Raw genomic sequence first — 23733 nt, forward strand, 5'->3', positions numbered from 1 at the left:
AGTTTAAATAGGTCATCCACCCACATGATTAAATCACAATACGGTTTGACCTATGTTTATAAGCGATTGTAGAGGCCTTTCACTATAACCGTTTCAATTTTATAGATTCCTTTCTCCGTCCTTCCCTTGGTTATCTTTCCTTTACTTTTTGGAAGTACTTAGGCTTTGTTTCTTATTTTCCTATTTTGTTTGCCATTGGAAACATTAATAATAAACATAGCAACACAGGTAGTACATAGTAGGTATTCAAGTGGTGTATTAGTCTAAGTCCACTCGTCGACAGCAATGTTTAAGTCCCATGTAATAAAGGGTGAACCTATTGCCACTATCCGGGCATAAATCCTGTAAACCACATGATATTAATGAATTCAAACTAAAGTCTAGTCATCTAGTTTATAAAATTTTCCTTTATCTTTGAATCATCTTTCTTGGAACTTTAATGGAAAAATGTAGCGGAAAAGGGAAAGACCTTAAACGTATGCATCGGGGTAAGTACAATTGCTACAAGTTGCGTAAATATTTACATTTACGTCACAATTATTTTTCCATTGTCAGTTAGAAGGCAGATTAACCCACCCTATCGTTTTAAAGCTTTTTTTTTAATTTTGAGGCATGTGAATGACTCATTTATTATAAACTATTTTTTTAAGTTCTTCTTAAATTTTTTATTATGTATATTAGTACTCGTAAACATGTAACCTTCTCAACTTAGCAGGGTAGCCTGTCGACCGCTGCCGGCGCACTCGACCCGTCGCCACTCGCGCGCGCACCGTCGACGCCGTCGCTTCCAATTTCGAATCCGGAACGTTAACCGTTCTCCTTAGAATTTGAAATTGTGAATCCTTTTTTATTCTATTTTCAAAAGTGACAGTGCTTCGGACTCTTTTGAGGATTTTGTGCCAGTGTGATTGTCTTGTTGTACAGGTTGGTTTTTAATATTTTAATTATTATTTTTAATTTTAGCTCGTTAAAAGGATTTATGAATAAGTGTTAGATTTTAAAACAATTCTTACATAATCTACAATATTTTTAAACAATAAAGTAATAACAAATATCATTACAATACCTAAAATAAGGTATTGAAAGAAATATATTCAATGGCCAATGAAGTAAGACAATCGTCTTAAGGAAAGACATCAACGAGCATCAACGGACAAAAACATTTTTTTTTTTCGATAAGTATCATATTTATGTACTTTATTTACATTACATTCTTCTTAATAAGCATAAATGAAAACAAAGCCTATATCATTTATTAATACCAATTACATTGAGAAAATCTCGCTTTCATTAGCTGCAAGAACTTTGACGTCGCAAATTCTTTCTATATTAAAAAATAAACACGTATTCGTCACTTTAATTATAACTCGTATTTATTGTTAATAAAGTAGTTTTTCTTATTATTTATTAACATAATGTGTCGTGACATGTGAACGTTTAGCACTGGGATGATTGTTACGTGACCTATCGTCACGTTTTCGTGTGAACATTCATGATACGTCCTCTTGGTACATCTGCTTTACAATAAGATCTATATAAGATAGGTGCGTTTGAGATAAATGTTCAACTGTCACGGGTTGTTCAGAAACATAAAGAACTAATTCATTGTAAATATTCGTGCTTAATATCTTTTCAAGGAAGTCATCAACAGCTTTGTTTAATAATTTGCTATAAAGGCGGTTCTATTTCCTTTATAAAAACTTAATTGGTGATATAAAAGACGAATAATTGCATAAGAAAGTGTATATAGAGCTACCTTGCTAACAGCAGTCTCTTCTTGATAACTTTATACAAATGTATTACATTATTTTGACGTGTTTCGAAACTGGAATGTTTACCTAAAGATTATATTAAATATATTTGGGGCAAATACGTCTTGTATCCTGGTATTTATGTCACAAAAAATATATTTCTTAAATAATCATTCTACTTTTAAATATTTATGATGAATGTACCATACATTTTATAGAATCTATACTTTTGAAGTAATGTAATTTTTAACAAGGGACTGGAATTTTACGATTTTGAAAGTAATTTTCACCGAAAAGAACACATATGGCGAGTGAATGATACTTTATAATATTGTCAAATTAAAAAAATGTGATAGAAAATAATGGAAAACACGTTAAGGAGTCAGTTCCGACTACTATATACTCAAGTATGTAGTCGTTACAGGAACATTTGGCGGCATAGTAACACTGACATTAGGATTGATGAGCTCGGTCATTGATCTCACATCCCATACGAGAGAACACGATAAAAATGATTAGTGTGTCACGTTAAATTTCATACGCAATTTCATACGTAAGTATGTTAAAAATAAGCCATCTTAAAAAAAAAACAAATTCGAACTTAGAAAAAAGTAAGCAAAGCTCTTCGGTTGATAAATATTTACCTCATATCATCACTCAGTTTGACCTTTGAATTAATTCTGTCATACGTTTTTTACTTTTATTCCATCGACCATTTTGCTCTTGGAAATTTTTCCATAAACAGCTTTATGGAACAGGTTTCAATGCTTCAACCGCCTCATGACCTTCAAAGAGAGTCAAAGGTGCTTTCGTTTTTTTTTTTTTCACTTTAAACTGAAGTAACACAATGGAGAAGTATGTAGGAAGCTCAGGGAAAGAATTCAACTTATGACTCATAATCATAAAATTTAGATAGATTATTCGGAATTTAAATAGCTTCTTGCTTCTTGCTAGAGAACACACAGAACAGCTTCGAATAGACCCGGGAATGTCGTAAGTATAGATAAATTATCTTTTTTAATATTATAATCGCAGAATAGAGCAATGAGCTGGGAGGTAAAAAGGCCACATCAAAGCAATTCATCAGAAAAAGCAGTTTGATATTTCCGCATATATAAAAGTTAGTGCGCAATGCAAACAAATGTCAAATAGCATTATTGCTTTTTGCTTCAATGTGGCCTTTTTAACCCCCCTGATCACCTGTCACATACGGTTAATTATATCAATTTTTAACAGACTTCAAAACAAGGAGGTTTTCAATTCGGGACGTTTTTTACGATTTCATATCAAGCGTCAAACGGATTAGAAAGAAAGAAAGAAAGAAACGTTTATTATAAAGGGACACCACAGTAACAAATATAAAACAAATAACAAATATATAATATAAAACACGGAGTAACACATATTTACGGGTTAAGGGATTGAGTATACCATTGTATGTTACCATTATATGTGTGTTCTCCAACATGTGATAGGTAATGAAAACGAGAAGATTACTTTAAAATTTCTTATGGAGTAAAGTTTTCTAAAAGCATTATGACACGGAAATGTAAAAAAAAACTTTTTTCTTAAGTAGATAATGGTAAAACGTTGCAGTAATTATAAAAGACTTTGTTAATTAAAATGCGGATATAGAAAACTTAATTACTATTGTTTGAGAGGCTCTCTTTACACGAGCCAAAATCTTGCGTAACCTGTTGATAATGCATACTTTTTAACTCTAGTTTTGAAGAAAGCTAAACAATATCAAAAATAGTTCTATAACTATTATTCTGATATTTTTGGAATAAGGCGGATTTTCCCTAAAACCCTGTAGCAGATATGAATATCAATGGTGGAACCATCCGAGCCAATTCCAACCAAGGTGATAAATACAAAATCCGAAGATGACTTTCAGTAAGCATTTTGTTTACAATTTGACCCATTACGGTCATCGACCTCTGCGAAAGGTTCCCATGGTTGATCTAATTGACCAATCCTGCGCATTGCGATTCTTCACGCTGTTTGCCTTACTTAATTACTATTTTTGGATTTGTCTTTAAAGTATAGTAGTTTGTTATATAATTATAACAAAAAAAAACATATATATATATATAAAACGAAAATAAAAAATCAAATTCGAAAATCATTGTATTCGACGTTCTTACGAATAATTAATATAATAATAAAGAAGTGCTTTGACAGGTTTAATATTAATTATTCGTAACAACGACGAGTACAATGATTTTCGAATTTGAGTAAGTATAGAAATTCATTCAGTTAGTTACCCGTTTTTGTAACTCTACTTTTCGTACCCCACCTGTCTTGTAGTCAAACGGACTCACCCCTCGGTTGCATCCTGTATTGATAAAACAATGGGGAGTCTTATTATTTTATTACTTTTATAGAAAAAAAAAAAACAATATTGCGTGTTCTATTAAATGGACAGAGCTTTTGGTTTATTATGCTGGCATGAGTTTGTAAGCGACTTTAGTGTTATTAAAAAATATACCACATTATAAAATCATCATCATCATTATCTCCCTAGCATTATCCCGTTTTTCACAAGGTCCGCTTACCTAACCTGATGACAGGTCAGAGGTGCCAAAAGAAATCATTTGTGACATGTACAAATGCTTGAAGAAATGGTGATTCTTTTGCTACCGTATACAATACGCTTTAGGTAGTCTTAGATAGAGCGGCTTTATCTCGACTGATACATCACTATGATAATGAACGTCACAAGTCACAACACTGGCTTTTCTGTTCTTTGACAGGTATAACTTGCACCGGGCATTGAAGCTATTGCAAAACTTTATCTATATTGAAATATAATCACTAAAACACATATATTATTGCACAAAAATAGTTACAAAAGAGCCTTATATACATGGCAAATGACGGCCGTATTGCTTGAAGCGATTTCTTCCAGACAACTAATCTTTCTTCGACTAATTGTACTGATAAGCTATGGCACACATGCCGACACACAATCATTTTACCTGGGAAAGATATACCTTGATAACTACGTCACACTCGGTTAGTCGTAAACTCGGTCTTCTTTTTCTATCGTGAAGGTTGTGAGGTGGATTACCAACCTCATCAACCCTGGTGTCAGGGTTACTATTGAGCCGCCAAAGGTCCCTGGAATAACTCATGTAACGTCTGCATACTTACATCAGTAAGTAGTAACCGGGACCAACGGCTTATCGTGCCTTCCGAATCACGGATAGTCTTACTTTCGGATAATCAGGTGATCAGTCTGTAATGTCCTAACCAAATTAGGGACCACAAAGTTATTTTTGTGATATGTCCCCACCGGGATTCGAACCCGGTACCTCCGGATCGTGAGCCGGGCTCAGTGAGATGTGGGTAGTCAGTTCATCTCGCGGTGGATGTACCTCTGACTACCCCAATTGGGATATAGTCGTAAGCTTATGTTATACATGTGTGTTATGTTAAATACGTCACGGTTCTTTCCTCAGTAATGCAGAATGCGATTTTATCGACATAGTTCCAAGTTGTCTTAGTCGAACCATTAAGTTTTGTCATACTGTCAATTATCTGGTACAATGACTAACTTGGAATCACATTCCATTGTTATTGTGGAATGTAAGGCATTGAATACCCGGTCAACTATGCTAGCGATAAAATAAATAGGGATCTACTTAAAGTATTAAAGTTTTAGTACTTACTTGATTTTTTAACAGTTTTTATTTTTATTTTCCGTGTGAAATCTGTCATGTGTAAATGTAATAATGTACCTGTCTGTCTGTGTCAGTAGCGTCTGAAAAAAATGATTCTTTCTTTCATTCTACAGTGGTAGTCTATGAATTAAAAGATTACGTATGATGTCCACTGAATTCTTCTTGCAACTTAGGCTATTGGCAAATACAATATTATTAATTTCTTCAAACAAGCATTATTTCATTCTGTAGTAAAAGGCGAACCTTCTTAATAAGAACTGGGTCAAAGATACACTATAAAATGCTAATCTAGAAATATTGTATCTTATTTTACTTGTCGCGTTATATTCGTACTACGTTTGACCGCTTCTATTGATGACGTCACAGGACAGTATTTCCACACAAATTCCAAAGAAAACTTTCGTTTTGACGTTCCGTAAAATGTATATGATTTGACTAAGTTGTCAAGTAGCCTAGTCTATTTATTATGTAGTATATAAGTATTTAGTCATCAGATATGCAGCTGAACAAAAGACTGTATGATTTAAATAATTCATATTAGAAATAAAATATAGTATATCATTTAACATGCTCAAGTGTGATCCTCACACTTAATATTTCTTACGTGATAAATACAAATGTATCATGAACTATCGCTTTACATGTATTGGAATATAAATACCAAAACCAGAACTAATAGTTCCGTCCTTCACTTACGCCGAGTGCAAGACAGAGATAGACCTAGTTTTAGAACTGTCAAAGTAAGTAAATAAAGTCTATGATGGTGTCTGCTAGAATCGGTTCCACTGCGTATGCAAATATGAAATAAGCTAATTTCTAGTCGCAAGCACGACCACATGCCTCTAACGAGTCTTTGTCTGTTCACAATCATCATTTATATCGTATTTATATTCATACCTATGACATCCACTATTGTATAATTCAATTTGACGTAAGTAGTGTCAATTTCATTTTCCGGCGACTGGTGGATTGTTAAAAAACGGTCTTTACAGGCAGACGGACAGACAACGAAATGATCCCATAGGGTTCTTTTTAGCTTTTGAGGTTCGGAACCCTAAAAACTAGTTATATTATAGATGTAATGGAATATTGTTATTTTGAACTACATTTAACGTAGGAGGTTTTCTATTAAACCCGTATGGTTAATAAAATACTTTAATAATAATAAATGATTATTGCTTATAATAAAGAGTAAATAATGGTAAAATTTACATATCTTTTCTTATAATAAATATACACTTATTACATAAATAATATAACTAAGTAATAACTGTTAATTATTATACTGTTATCAAGAAATGCAATGTAATTTAATGATTATACCTACCAGCTACTATATAACCGATAACTTTAAATACAGACCCCTTATTCCATAAACTCATAGTAACTACAAGTAAATTTTATAATGTATTTTAATATGAACATGAGTAATAATTTAGCGTAGGTTTAGGCGGGTTTCCTTTAACGGCAAAACACTTAAGACACTTAAATAAACGTAACACAACCTAATGAAGATATGTCCTTCAGATCGACATTTTATCGTCATATTAAATGGTACATATCCATCGTTTGTGCTTAGTATTTCGAGTACGTATTTCGTTTGCAAAATAGTAAGTATATTTAATTATTTTAACAGGTTATGAGAGTTACGTCAGTTGCTTCTGGTACCTCAATAATAAAATATACGAATTTTACGAATATACTGATAGGATACCAGGCTATCCCTAATAATAAACCTATCATACTGGACAGGAGTGTAGATTATACTTTTGACCTTGGAAGAAATCTGTTCGCTTGTAGCGGTCTTCCCCGACTCCAATATCGTCCTACTCAGTTATACTGCATCCTAAATAAAATCTTAAAAGGCTTAAAAACGTGTACATCTAAAGTCTAAAGCTCTTCAGTTAACAGCCTTTCGACTGGGATCTGCGTGAAAGGGACGGATGTATGCTTTGCTTTAGTTAGAGGGAGATGTAAAACGTTTCGGTGGTAGGAGTCGTGCAGTATGCGTTTTTGCAGGGGAATTTCTGCACGACTGGCCGTGGTGCAATTAACAGGCTGATGGAGGGAATAAAAATAGACATGAAAAAGATATAAATAATGTAACAGAATTATATTGTAGATGTTGGTTTTGTGACAGATAACATAACAGATATAAGTACACAATAACATAAATCAAAACTTACACAACACAATAAGTCTATTTATCTATCTATTTATTTAATTAAATCATATATTCTATCTATTTAATTAAATCATATATCATGATTATGTTTAAAAACTCCCCAATTTTCTTTTAAATGTGTGTGAAAGAGAGGAAAGAGAGGAGTGAGCAAGAGAGAAGAGAAGATTCTGGAATGACAGGGAAATGGCGGTCGGTTGTTTTAAAAGGGAAAATGTACTAAATTAATAAAACGTTTTTAATAAACAAGGATTAAAGAAATATAATCGTTTCCACCACGCCGTATCCCACAATTTTTGGGATCCCTTTTTATTTTATACTCGATAAAAACATATTAATTTAAAAAAATACGAATAAAATATAACTATCTTACCCATTGAATAAAGATATTTTTGAGTTTGAGTATTTAAAAACTGATAAAAGTATTTTTTGCTCGTTCAAGCCCAGTTTTATACAATCATATTCATCGATTGGTTTATGCATACGATAAACAATACAACTCGTGGCTATTTGCTACTTTATACCACAAGTCATGAATGTAACATAAAAATAAGCGCAAGTTACGATACAGCGACATTCCATTTTAAGTAGATAGCCTTGATGTGTGCCACTTGCATGTGCCTAATTTGCCTTTATATCAATGTCAGCATCTTATCGAAACGTATAACACATAGGCATGCGTTTTAACTGTCAAAAATACCAAGCCACCATTTCAATGTGTCACTTGGTGTTACCAACTGAATCAAGACATTTTTGAGTTTGAGCACTCGTGTAGGTTATAAGGTCAACGACCGATGTCATCAACGCTGACGTCAGGGCCTACAGAGCCACCAAAAGAATAAAATTACTGTTAGCTATTCATCATGCTAAATTTAAAATTAAAATAAAAGAACCCGAATACCCGAAGCCTTACTCATATGAATCACCGCTTGAGCTTATGACTCAGCGCCAACGTTAGACAAACGCGGGCGTGCGCGTGCGCCGGCCTTCGACGACCGGTCCGCTGACTTTCGCGCTGCACCCACTCTGTCTGCTGTTTTTACAGTTCCGCCACTTCGACCGACGTCGACATAACACTGCACTGCTGAGATTGCTGCGTTTGCGCATTTCGACAGTTGCCTGGTTGAAACTAGTTAATTTTTATCGCTGAAAGACCTTGAAAATTGTATTATTTTCAAGTAAGTTGTTCTGTAAGGATTGAGTTTATAAGCCAATAGTGGATACTATCCGTTATTGGTATTTAGGACAAAAAATCTTTATTGTTTTAATTAATACCATATGATTGAAGTTAATAATAAAATTCATGAAAAAACGTCAACATTAATGGCAACTTAATTTATTTATTACAGGAAAAAACGACTCGACCTATTTTGATTATTGGTAACTGTGTAATCTTTTGCTCTCCGTAAACTGTAAAAGTAAATCAGAAAAAAAATATACTTATAAACATAATTACAATCCAGCAGTGCAATTCTGTAAGGTAATTTTTGAAACTCGCATCTGAATCCGCGGTGAGTTTTTGTTTTGGCATTCTGTAAGACATGTACTTAAGTTGAATGCACACTAGCGACACAGTTGCGAGTACGGCGGCGAGTCGAACTAAAGTTGATGCGAGATTTTGACGTTTTTAGTATGAGATGACAGATGTATCCGCATTCTGTAAGGGTGATTCCCCGTTCACTTCGCTATTCACTTCACTTACGAACTCGATTTGATCTGTCAAATAAAAAGTTGATGTTCGTCGAGTGAAATTAGTTATTTGCTGGTGATATCGTGTCTAATAAGACTCAATAAGTTTCAATTAAGGTAATTTAATAGATTAATGTTTAAAAAACTTTAGTGTAGTATTTTATCTGGTGCTAGTGTACATGTTTCTTCTGTTGAAAATCGCTCAAATGTTTTTATTATTAAAGTGTTTATTAGAGGAAGCTCATACTTTGGACAATTTTGAGTTACGTCGACAAGCCTATGAAATTCGTAGTCTGTCTCTATTGACCCGAGATGATAACTATGTCAGCGTATATAGTCTTTCGAAGCAATTAATCGACCAACTCGAGCTTGAGTTGCTCCCTATAATAAAAAAGTACCAAACGTCGAAGAAAAGGACTTACAACTCGTATTAAGGTGAGAAAATTACCTATCTATCTAATACCTCCTACCTATCAAATAAATTATCGTTATTTTGTTAAAATAGATTGATAGCATACTATTCCACACATATTGTGTACCTTGTCATTTTTGGCTAGTGGCAGCTACTAAACATTATAAAAGAAAATGTTCGGACCTATTTGTCCCAAACATCTGCATCCTGCTGCATAAACAAAGTGGTTAAGGTACTCAACAATCCGAACATGATGAAAAAGTATATAAGGTTTCCCCAAAATATACAAGAAAGACAAATATTAAAGAGGAGATTTATATTTGAAGATTTTTGTGATAAAACATGCGTTGAAACCCTAATACGAGTACCCACTATCTACTTTCTTGTATTGAATTACAGGTTTCATGAAAAATTGACAATTTCAAGATGACATTGGCAGCATTGATGGCACTCTCGTAACTTAAAAAGACCGGCTGAGCATGAAGAGCGCTTCTTCTGTCGTAAGAATTATCATGCTAGGATGTGCAATTGAAAAAATATCATGTGCAATTGGTAAGTGAATTAGAATCTCTTGTCCCGCTTGATCAAACATCTTAGAGGTTCTCAAATTATTATTTGATGATCATCTCCCTAATCTTAGATTAAGTACCTATTTTTTAGATTACAGATGACAGTTTTATTTTTAATGAAGATGTAAGAGATCACTTAGAGGCTTTGACAAATGCTGGTGAAGAAATTGTTTTGTTTGGTAAGTTTTTCTTTAGTAAAGATATAATATATTTATAAAAGTGATAAAAATAATTATAAGTTGGCCCTTAACAAATCTATTAAAAAAGTTTTTAGATTTATTTAATAGGATACAGAGTATCTAACTGAAATTCTTTTCTAGACCATTCATCAGCTATCTAAATGCAACATTTCTCGTGGTTTACTGTATAATTCTGTAAAAGCAGCAACAAACTTACGTTTCAGTTTTATTAGTAAGGAATTCCTTACTAACAATTGGTTTAAATATTTAGTAATAAAGTTGTATTCTTCATATATTTCAGGTGGTTCTGGATATGCTGAGCGGGCTAACCTTATGACACCTATAAATAATGCCCCAGACAATACTCCTGAAACATATTATAACATGCTTGCGCAACTCCGTAAAACGCCAAATGGTTTGTTGAAGACGCTTCAGGTGTTTGTTAGTACACAGGGTCCTAGACTATCATCCTGATAAAGTTGAAATGCATGTTGTATTCTGCATAACGTGTTCAACCGGGCTGGAATGGAGGTAGTTAATTTGACTGAAGATGAAAACCTAGAGGAAGCTCAGGTGGCAGCCGAGACACAGAGAAGGCAACGTGCCAAATCATGATAATTTAAATGTTGGACGGTCGCAAAGGCCTCAAAGGACAAAGAAAAAAAAGTCAAAGATCTTGTGAATAGATTGTGGTGATCGCGTCGACGTTAACTCCACCTCAGTGTGAGAAGAGTAACAGAACCTTAGGACTAAATATTTTAATTATCTATGTAGATCTAGTTATAGTACATACTAAGGAATAACAGGTAATTTAGAGGTATAGGTGAGTGTGTTGTTATCATACAGAATTACCTACTTTGTGTAATGTTATACAATACAATTGTATATAATAGGCTATTATTACTTTAGGGTCTGCTATTAACTTCAAAATTGTATTTTATGAATAAATAACAGTTTTTTATTATTATTTATATTTAGTACTAAGAACATTGAAAAAAAAAAGATTGTAATATAAGCAAAACCAGAAAAGAAACAACGAATAATAATAATATAACGTATAATAATCTACTTTAAAACTTGAAAATATAAAATTACAATTTAAATACTTATTTATTTGACCCCAGTTCAACCTAATAGCTTCTGCTAGCGCATTTAATCCTTCCTCCACTGCCGCCACAGCGTTAGCGGCAATTCCGTCTCTCTCAATGCTGCGCTTCATCATGGTCGCCTTGACCGATGCATTGGGCCGCTGAATTTCTAACTGCTGCTCTTCAACTCACTGAAATCTGTAAGAGTAATAGTAGTTTATTTCAGCACATAAATGTAGTCAAAATAACATTAGATCAAATAAACTGAAATACGTACTTCTGAATGTCCACTGCTTTGTATTAAAGAGTGAGGCTGGGGAACCAATTGTATTGGGTCTGATTGCTGAAAATAAAATCATGTACTTTATTATTATTATTTTAGTATAATAACGACGAACACAGCTAATTTAATAAAACTCTGACTAAAAATAGCTGGATTCCCAGTGGGCATCTCCAGTACCAAACCCTGAACCCCTATACAAAGCCACTATCCGTTCCTCCAATGCAAGTTCAGCTACATCCTCCACCCCACCACCAGTCCTACGTCTAGCTGCAGCCTGTGCTGCTACTTTTTTAACGGCACGTTTTTACTCAGACAGATAATATATAAGTTTAAAGTGTTTAGAATGCGTTAGTAGGTACATTGTTAATGAATAAATTGCAGAGATTGACAAACTCAATAAACAAGCTACGTTGAAATTCAATTTTTTTTACATTTGAAATGCTTCAAGAACAGTATTCCGGACAAGAAATATTAATATTAACATACTCACTTTGGTCCACTGCTTGTATGTTTTAATCGTCCCACCCATATTATTGAGCCGCTATGACTAAACTTCCTAGTGCTCCACTCTCTGGCATATTGAGTTTTTGAAAAACCCTTTGCCAGATCTGGGTTTCTCTCCAGGAAGTCAATCATTGCTTCTATTAGGGCAAAGGACAGATGGGATGAGCGCTCGCTTACACTGAAAAGATTTTTGTTTTTGTTACAAAACAAAATAATTCCAGTCAGTAAGAGATTAATTTTAAGTAAAAGAATAAACTTACTTCATTATCCCGTTTCAAAATATGTCCACACGCAGCCAAAACACCACAATCTATGCACCAAACCACTTAAAAACATATAAATGCACTTGAAATTCCTCAACTTTGTTTTCAAACATTCGTACAAAACTTTTTTTTAGCTTTGAGTTATAAAAATGTAAGCATAGACTCAATGCTCATTCATCCAAAAGAATTAAGTTTATGATTAAAAACATTATAATTTAACTTATTAAGGCTTGAGTAATTTAAATTCGAGTACAGAAACGTGAATAAAATCATCCAAATTATAGTTCTTTGGCAGAATTTCATTATTTTAGCTAAAAACAATAAATCGGTTATTACCGATTGGTATCTTCTCATTAAGCGCCAATCACTAGTTACTCGAAAGATATATCGAAGCTCACTTCACTTCGCAAGTGAGCTAGTGATGTTTACAGAATACGAAATCAAGGTCAGGTGAGATCGAATGCGAAGTGTAAGTGAGCGTCGAAGTGATAAGCGAGTTATTGTTCGAGATCTACAGAATCGACATACAGATTATCGGCATAATTTAAGAACCTACCATAACACAGATCTATATCTTCTTTCTCCTGAGTAACTAACTATGTCGTATCGGCCATTTTAAACGAAACTGATTTGCATCTTTCAAAATTATCAATAAGATACAAATCGCTTTGGCAAAACATACTGACGCGACAGTTACTCAGAACAGAGGCGATATGAGCCGCAAGAAAGATCTGTTACAAAAACTTGCAACATTAGCCAAATTCGACTATATTCGGCACAAGTTGTGCAAATGTATAACTTAATAAACTTATATTTTATAGTCTACACTACTTGCAGCAACCGTTGCATCATTCGCTCCAGTTACTTTCAAATTGATTATTGACTTCATAGTTTTTACTTCCTTTCTGTCCGCGACTCCTTTTGCGTGGATTTCGGTTATCGCGCGCGACGTGTTAATCCTACCCTATGTTATGTATGAGAGAGATAATTAGATTGGATTAGTATCGAAGATGACGCGATAAACACCTCAGGCTATGTTTATAAGAAAAAATCTATATTCTTTCCCAAGGTAATAAGCGTGACAGAGTTACTTTCGCATTTGTAATATTAGTACAGATTTTTAATCTTAAGTGACCTGTCCACCTGCGAAAGAACTGGGCTATCTGAAAAGTACAGTTCAGTATCTCCATCTACTTACAGCAGAGCTTGGTGAATACATAAGCTTACAGTTACAGTTGCAAGCACCGTTAACTGTGCCAAACCTGCTTCCTTATTTTTTCGGGTGTAATTATATCAATGTCATACAGACCCGTTCGGACTGGCCCAATAAATAAGTTAAGTGACTGTAAAAGTAATTCCTTCTATGGGAAATGTGTTTTATAAACCGTTACCATCATCATCATCATCATCATCAGCCCATTAAAGTCCCCACTGCTGGGGCACGGGCCTTCCCTATGGATGGATGGGGAGATCGGGCCTTAAACCACCACGCGGGCCCAGTGCGGATTGATGGTTATTAACGACTGCTAATGCAGCCGGGACCAACGACTTAACGTGCCTTCCGAAGCACGGAGGAGCTCGAAATGAAAACTTTTTTTTTGTGGTCACCCATCCTATGACCGGCCTTCGCGAAAGTTGCTTAACTTCAAAAATCGCAGACCGAGCGCGTTTACCGCTGCGCCACCGAGCTCCTCAAACCGTTACCAAGACGTGTTTATTAAAACCCAACCCAAACCAAGCTTACGTCAAGGCCTTAATACACTACCCAATCCATCGGTCCCGATGCATCGGGTGTAAGTATAAAATGTAAGACAAAATGCCAACAAGAGCTGTGCTATTACACTGCCCGATCCCGACGCCTCGCGCCTCGGTTAGTTAGCGTAATAAACTTAACTACATCAATATGTAAGTGAAACAATCCAAAATGCAAGTGAAACAAGCCTTACAGCATGAGATACTTAGATTGGATTAGTATCGAAGATGACGCGATAAACACCTCAGGCTATGTTTATAAGAAAAATATATTTAATCAAGACTAGAGAAGAAATGTACACATGGTTGTAGAAATCAAGAGTTTGAGATTGGGCCATCATACCCTAATGAAGATGCAGAACCCGTCCGTGTTTATTTAGATACACTGAATCTATTGGTAGCAGCGCACGTTTTTTGTCGCGTCTATGTAGATATATAAAATAGCGTAACAGTAGGCCTTGTACTCGCTCTCCTTTCATCACGAGGTGGTCTACCTCGAGACACCGACCGCCGCCCACAAAGCACGAGCCTGGAAGCACGCCTCGATCACCGCAAGGCAATGCTTTATTTGACTGTCACCGGCGCAAGAGCACATTGCAATTTGTTAGCTAGATTTGTTTTTGTAATAAATCGTCAGATCTTTGTTTTTTGTTGAAAAAAGGGTCTGTTTTTGTCTGCGGTTTTGGTTGAGCTTTAAACTGACATAATATGAAAACTTTTAAGCTGCCGGACATAACACCTTATGCCACTTTCTGTCGATTCCATAAATCAATACTTCCTATATTAAGGCATTTGTGTACTCTCGAGCAAGTGCTCTTGTGAAGCCTCGCCTAGAGGTCGGACAATATAGGGCTGTCCACGAGGGTTTAGCCGAGAGCTACCACTTCCATTCTTGCTGTCGTCACGAGGTATCTCGCCGAGAGTGCACAGCCGCCATTAAAGGCTGATTCACCAAGTGAACGTGTAATCTTTGCCTTTACCTTTCACATTCGACACCTCCCGAATACCGCCCACGTAACCGTGCGTCTGCGCACCAACAAGGCTATAATTTAACGCTAAATTTGTCACTTTTTCATTTTGCAATTTGTGGGACAGTATCTGTTTTTATGCTGTACATTTTTATTTAATAATAGTATTGAATGAGTTTATATTTATAAAAAAAACTATAAGTTCATGTTGTCTCGTCCACCTGTTTGACTACAAGCATGGTCTTAAGGCCAAAAGTTCTTTTAAAATCCAAACCCATTATATTGTACCTGGAAATCTGGACGCAGAAGTATAATATCTAGGTAGATAAAGTGACTTTGGTCTATGCAAGATGTGTTCAAGTGACTAGTGGGGTTACAAAATTGATGATTTTATATATCTGAATTTTTTAAATCAATATTACGTACAAATTAACATTTGATCTGCATGAATGCGTCGTTTGCTTAATTCACAGTTAATGACGTAATGGTGTCTATTAGTTCTATAAAACTTTCACACTAATTGCGTCGAATGACGAGTGAAATGCTTAAACTAACATAACTTATTACATTACGTGACTTGTTAATATATTACTGAAAAAATAATTGATAACGATTTGTTAAATCTTTTTTTTTCCTGATGTCTTTACACACACACACACACATCATCAGCCCGTTAACGTCCCCACTGCTGGGCACGAGCCTTCCCTATGGATAGATAGGGAGATCGGGCCTTAAACCATCACGCGGGCCCAGTGCGGATTGATGGTTATTAACGACTGCTAATGCAGCTGGGACCAATGGCTTAACGTGCCTTCCGAAGCACGAAGGAGCTCGAGATGAAAACTTTTTTTGTGGTCACCCATCCTATAACCGGCCTTTGCGAAAGTTGCTTAACTTCAACAATCGCAGACCGAGCGCGTTTACCGCTGCGCCACCGAGCTCCTCAATGTCTTTACAATACAATACAATACAATTATTCTTTATTTCACCAAAATAAAAGAACTTATTTACAAAAGACTCTTAACTAGGTACATGGCAAATGGCGGCCTTTTGATATCATTTTAATATCTTAAAACTTACGTACTACTATATTTTCAGTTATACAAGTTACTCAAGCATTCTCATTACTACCAACATCTTTATTAATTACTCGTGGAATTCAGTATACTTAACAATGGGATATAAATCAGCTTTATTATCACTAATAATAATAATCTATATTTTATACTCTGTACAGCTCACTGATTCACACACCTGATTCTAGATTATGCATACGGGTTAAAAGACGAATTATTTAGCATAAACTGTCTAAAATTACCAAACTGCTGGCAAATATGGCATAATGAATATGCGATCTAGACATGTTTACGTATTTCCTAAGCCATTTCACAGTTGTTACGTAGAATTAGTTACGTAAAATCGATATATTCGGCAGGTCGAGGCATCGAGGACGCTTAGCCGGTCCGTGTGACATTTAAATATGGAATTCGACATGTGCGGGCATACAAGTTAATGGATTTAGTTATAACCTGTCGCGCTGGCTGACCTTGCTCTCTATACTCGACTTACTGTCGTTTTTAAACGTCTAAACGAGCGTGCGGACAGTAGCATATGTGCTTATTACAGTAATTTACCATGTTTGCTTACAATTTAATAGTTTTGCTGACAAATATGATCTAGAAGTTGGTTAGCATGGAGGTTCTATCTATAATTATTATTTGTGTTTCGAAGATAATATATATTTTTAACAGAAAACTGACTTTTCTCTTCAGAAACATTCACACTTACACGAACATAAGTCATAAACCAATGTCACAGCTGCTTTCAAAATTTGCATAACCATATCGCAACAAAATGTGACAACCTTTTCCTTGTTAAATCAGGCATGAAATTTACCCAAAGGAACTGTGTTAATGAAGACGTAAATATGTAGAGCTGCGTAAACAGAGTCGCAGTGCATGACAGGTGTCTTGGCCAACTCCTACGCACGCAACTGGAGCCGTAGCATGGAGCCTGCATAACGCACGCAACGCAGTAGTTATATGCGCCAATAGAATTCTGTGGCTTACTTGTCACGTAGGCAATAGCGTTGGTTGTTATGTCGCATTGTTCGAAGTACGCTAGTTCCATGACACGGCGGCTGCAGGCCCCCCGTAACATAGCACTCGCAAAACCTCATCAGTTGGCATAGGCGCGGGCGCAAGCGCTAATCTCACGCAACAGCATAATGTCGTGAGTGGTTGTCGTCACGTGCCCCCAATGCGCGACCACTCGACCGTTTGATTTCTTTTCGCACTTTTCATGAAAACAGACCACGAGTTTAGTATTCCTAGTATTAAAATACAAATACTAGGTTATAAATACTAATAAACACAACTGGCGAGAAGTAGGTGTATATACTAAGTATACACCTCTGCCTACCCCTTCGGGGATGCAGGCGTGATGCTACGTTATAATAAACTTGTGCATTATTAATGTGCTCTACTTAATGTATTAATTAGTATCGTACAGCGTAGTATTGCGTTGATTATTATACTCAGAAATGCACTAATGAGATGCAGTCTTATCAAAAAGTTTTATAATTAATCATTTAACTAACAGCCTCCGTGGTCTAGTGGTTAGAGCATTGGGATCTGGAGGTCCGGGTTCGATTCCCGATGGGGCATTGTCGAAATCACTTTGTGAAACTTTTCTTTGTTTGGCAAGGACATTGCGGACTTGAATCACCTGATTGTCTGTAAAAGTAAGATGAATCCGTGCTTCGGACGGCACGTTAAGCTGTTAGCCATAAAACAGCTCCACCAACCCGCAGAGGAGCAGCGTGGTGAAATATGCTCAATACCGCCTCCGGTTGATTGGCTTCCCCGCCTGTACCCAGGAACGGGACGTATAATATATTTATGAGGCTGTTTATGTTTTTTTTTACTACACTAGTGGCCAGGTATGTACCACAAAACCTACATAATCGTTTTAATTTGACAACCTGGCATAATAGGTAGTTTCCAACTTTTTTTTTGTTTTGGTTTTCCCCGAAGGGTAAGGCAAAGGGAACTATGCCCATACAGCCATGTCTTACGTATTTTTTTTCTTGATGATTGATGAAATGATGAAAGATGATGATGATGAAACCTAAGCCCCTACCCTCGGAGTAGACTCCTACTCCGAACCCCAAACGAATTAACTCAAAAGTCCGCATAAACTTTCGAGTTATGAAGCGGCTTCCTGACACGAAGCGAAAATAGGCAGATACACTTTGTTTATTGAATACTCCTATATAATAACACTCGCGAATGTCTTCCGACTAACTTAATGCGATCATTAACCACAAAACACCACTTCGTATTAATTATTTAGATTATTCAATGAAGAAAGCAACTGTCCCGTTCCCGTTTCCCGCCAAAAAGCCAAGCAGTTTCCAACTAGTCAAATGAGATACTTTTTACTAAACGTCAAAACGCGAAATTACTATGGAGTTTGTATGAAAAAGCCACCTGTGACGTCGTTGAAAAATAACAAAATGTCGCACTTTTTATTAAATTTTTCTTTATTAAAATTCATACTTACATAAGTTAATTAGAAAATATAAAACGTTTTTTGACACCTTTAGATCTGTCTTTATACAGTAATTAATCAGAATTTCATAGTTTATCTGTGATCTAGAAAACTACCCAATTGGAATCAAACTTTTGGATAATGATGCTTTTTTTGACGTGACTTATTGTAGATTTGCCGCAGATGGCATTAATTACTTGGCTGGACAAATGGGGAGCGCTGAAGGCTCTCATCCGATACAACATTTAAGACAACAGGCCTGAGGGTGCCCAGTTGGGATAATGATGCTGATTCATGCAAACATTCCAATTATAATTGTCTTTTAAGCTCTGTCTTGCACTATTGCCCAACTGGGCACCCTCAGGCCTGTTGTCTTAATCGTTGTACCGGGTGAGAGCCTTCAGCGCTCCCCATTTGTCCGGCCAAGTAGTTAATGCCATCTGCGGCAAATCTACAATAAGTCACGTAAAAAAAAAAAACTTGCACTCTTTTTAGAGCTGTCAAAAATAAAACGAGACACATTTTCCTAAGTTAAATTACTTTTGTCATCAAATCTCGCTTAAATTATTTTAAATTTTAGCCTACTTTGGTTTTAAGACACATTACTACCGACACGATTTTACTAATGAGTAAATAATTCCTGATATTTTGCAATCAGCACCCCATTAAACATTCATTATGTATGTTGTTGCTAATATCTAAACAGAAATATTATAAGGCAATGTGCGGCAAGAAATAGACATTTGATGTAAATATTTGTCATAACGACCTCCGTGGTCCAGTGGTTGAACGTTGGGCTCACGACGCGACCCGGAGGTCCCGGGTTCGAATCCCGGTGGGAACATATCACAAAAATCACTTTGTGATAGTTTGGTTAGGACACTACAGACTGATCACCTGATTGTCCGAAAGCCGTTGGTCCCGGTTACTACTTTCTTACTGATGTAAATGAGTACTCGTTACATGAGCCATGTCAGGGACCTTTAGCGGCTCAATAGTAACCCTGTCACCAGGGTTGACGAGGTTGGTAATTCACCACACAACCCACACGATAGAAGAAGAATATTTATCATAGGCTGATAGGTAACCTATAAAGTCCATCAGATTCACCTTAAAGCGATTTTCACACGATAACGCGCATCGACGCGGTTGACGGTAATGCGGTTGGCAAGGTCGTATTTACTTATATGTAATAAGCTGGTGCCTGACACACGTCGCCTCGTCGCGCGGTACACCGCTATATAACCCGCGTTAATACAAAAGGCTAATGTGGTGCTCCATCCTACCTCATTAAGTACTACAGCGACTTGTGTATATGTACGTCTGTTAGTGCTCGTTTATATAATTATATACCTATTTATATAAAATTTAATGAAATAAATAAAATCTCAGAAAGGTTTATTTGCCAATACATTTGCTCCTCGGGTAAATATGGTTTAGGTATTATTTTTGAATAAAGCCACATCATGAAAACAAAGTTTTCGTGTTCGTGTACGTTTGCTTCCATGATGTGGCTATATTCAAAATACCAAAACCATATTTACCCAATAGTTAACAAGGAGTATAGCAAATGTATTGGCAAATAAATCTTTTTTTAGATGTTATTTATTTCATTTTATTTTTAGAGTCATATGGATTGTATAATATATTTATTTGTAGTTTGCTTAGATTTATTTAAATAAATACAAAAGGCAAATAATAGTAACTACCAACGGGAAATATTCTAAGTATGTAAGTATACAAATGGCTTCCAAAATCCGTGTGTAATACAAAAATACCAATGACTAATATTGATAAATAACAAGACTGTCTCCTTGACTGGCGGTCACCTGCCTCTCACATCGCACTCAGTATTTATTCATTTGTTTCAAGACATTATTTATTCTGTGACATGTATTGACAGAACGCGCTCCATAATACACAGGTACACTCAGTCAGAACATAAAAAATACAGAACAGAATACAGTCATAACACACAAAAGGGTATCACAGATGCCGATTCGGGCAACCATCATCATCAAAAAGAGCCACGCTCTTGTCGGTGTAGTATTTTCCATTCCAGTATATCAAAGGCCAATTCCTTGACTTCCCTATAAGACACGACGTTAACCTTTTTTTTAATCTGTTCCATGTAAGCTCTTCTTGGTCTTCCCCTTGCTCTCTTTCCTTCTATGATGTTTTTAATAAATTCTTCGTGTCTTATTAGGTGTCCAATCATTTTGCCTCTTCTGTCCTCAATAATTCTCAGTAATTGTTTCTCTTCCCTTACTCACAACCAATAACGTAAATTTTAACTTAATTATATCAGGGCTAAAAACTATCTTTATCTCTTTCTTAAACTTATGTAAGTGAAGGACGGCACTGGTTTAAGAGCTGTCAAATTAAAATTAGGTTAAGTTTGTGTGCGTCAATTTTACTGATTTGTCTTCTCTACATTTTTATTGTTGAAGATCGGTACGTCAAATCTCTCGACTTTATCTTGGAAGCGGTATCATTATTGTTGTTAATAATTTTTAGTTGTAAGTTTTGACATTTAATAGTAATGGGATGGCCTAACACTTGACATTTACTTACTTATATATATGCTTATGGTGAAGTTAAAGCTGTTATTAAGATATTAGACAGTACCACTTTGATTTTTCTCAGTTCTACTTTAAATAATTTTTAATAATCGTTAATTGTATATTTTTTTATTAATATAGTTTTTAAAGTTGTTAATTTCTGTCATATATTTTTTATTATTTTTTGTTAATTTTATATTAATGATTATTAGGTTTTTCAAAGGAACCTTAACTTGCTTTTCCATCATCGCATTGGGTCCGCATGTATAGAATATTACTAACCATCTAGACCCAGCGATTCAAAATGATGCTAAATATTAAAAACCTTTTTAATTTATAAAATAACATATCTCGACATTTCATAGTTAGATATCTGTTTTATTTAAGTAACTGTTTTTCCAGCGTGACTGTATCAACCAACACCCATGTTGTAGAGTGACATATCTCGAGCTAGATTATAAGTAAATAAGCGGATTATCATCTTATTGCGATTAATGGTCAGCTTACGTGTGATATAACGTTATTGCTTTTCTACCGTGGTAATAATTATTATGTATTTTTATTCTATTTAAATATTGGTAGCAAAATTATTTATTTATTTACATTTCACGACTTTCTCTTTATTTTTCTTTTTCCTTTCGTCTTTAAGTTCGTTTTTTGAAATCTAATCAAATTAGCCAAGATCTCACTTTACGCAATATTTTTCTATTTTCAATAACTGTCGTTCATGTTATTGGTGCAGCCATCTCTATATTCATACAGTGAATACAATAAACTACAATACAAATGCTCTTTATTGCATAAACATGCAACAAAATGGGACAATGTAGCAATTTCATCCAAAGAACCATTGCCAAGATTATCAACATTTCGTTTTTCAAAATAAACCAACTTTTTCGTATGAACTTACAAAAGCAGCCTATTTTGTACACGGCAGGTACCCAATTAGGTTAATCAGGTAAACGGCTACAAGTGTACTTTACATGCCTACTTATTTACTGAGCTATGTAATCAGCCACCGCAACATAAGTTTTACCACTAACAAGGGTAATCGTTATGTTTATATTCACGCTCATAATTCGTAATTCATTTACATGCAATAAAAAAAGTACAATTTGCAGAAGGTCCACATTTAATAAATAATAATAGTAAAATAAAATTAAAAATTTAAATATGACTCTATTAATTATGCACTTTAACTTATCAAAGTATTTAAATATACTTACTACTGAGTTCTAATCTTCCTCATGATGATAACGATCTCTGATTTTTTATTAGCGTGACTTATTTTAGGTTATCGCATATGACATTAACTTGGCCGGATAAATGGGGAGCGCTCAGGCCTCTCACCCACTTGGTACAAAATTTAAGACAACACGACTCGGGGCATCGTCTAAGAGGATTAAATTTGAAAGAATTCTGATAGTTATGATCATCCACTTGTTTCAAAATATGACTAAGTACCTAAATATCAATCGACATATGCTTTTATGCGTGTATGTTGTATTTTTATTATGTGTTTGATTGTAAGTTATGTGTTACTCCGTGTTTTATATTATATATTTGTTATTTGTTTTACATTTGTTACTGTGGTGTCCCTTTATAATAAACGTTTCTTTCTTTATCGAAGTAAAACATCGTCACACCCCGGACACTTCATACAAACAACCTCGTTTTACACACACACCACACATTGACGTTATCGTACACGCGCATTTGTGTATGTGACGTCAGACACCAATACGATTCAAGTCTAAACTGTGTTCGAGGGGGGTGAGGTAAAGCTAGCTCACACGCTGGTGGGAGGGGGGGCAGAGAGTTGCCGTTCTATACGTAGTATTATTCCTTATCCTATCACATCGTTTAAGATATCTGTATTTTAAAAAGTATGCATGTACCTAGTACTTTCCATACCTACACACGGTCAGAAAACCAAAACGAGGTATTCTGATTCCGGGCATCAAGAATCGACTTAAATAGTAATAAATAGTCTGTTTATTAACTATCACGATATTCATACAAAACAAACATCAATTCCAATACAAAAACATAATAATTAAGTAGTTCAAACTACTTTAAGAAAAATCGCATTATATCATAGTGCCGATGTAACAAACATTTCATTTGTAACCGTAGTACATTAATTACGCTTCTTACCTCACGTTACGGTAAATGAAGCAATTACCACCATGAGAAACCCATGGAAATGGTAAGGCAATGGTTATAATGGACAGGAATTCATTTCCCACGCCCATATACGACTACTTTAACGGTTCGAGACAATTTATGAGATT

General features: G+C 35.2%; 1 protein-coding gene and 1 long non-coding RNA gene across 3 annotated transcripts in view; one reads left to right on the forward strand and one right to left on the reverse strand.

Annotated features, from left to right (window-relative positions):
- The first annotated feature begins 748 nt into the window (after positions 1-748).
- LOC126382055 (reticulon-4-like) overlaps positions 749-23733 on the forward strand; it is a 96526-nt gene continuing 73541 nt past the window's right edge. For both annotated transcript variants that reach the window (XM_050031742.1, XM_050031743.1), the window contains exon 1: positions 749-924. The gene's annotated coding sequence lies outside the window, so the exon portion shown is untranslated. The remainder of the gene's footprint in view (positions 925-23733) is intronic.
- On the reverse strand, positions 11593-12927 carry LOC126382184 (uncharacterized). The gene is made up of 4 exons (XR_007569027.1): positions 12604-12927; positions 12330-12521; positions 11834-11899; positions 11593-11754 (listed from the first exon to the last, which is right to left on the reverse strand). It is a non-coding gene; the product is annotated as an uncharacterized LOC126382184 (long non-coding RNA).

Source organism: Pectinophora gossypiella, chromosome 3 (genome assembly GCF_024362695.1).
Source record: "Pectinophora gossypiella chromosome 3, ilPecGoss1.1, whole genome shotgun sequence".
Taxonomy (NCBI): Eukaryota; Metazoa; Arthropoda; class Insecta; order Lepidoptera; family Gelechiidae; genus Pectinophora; species Pectinophora gossypiella.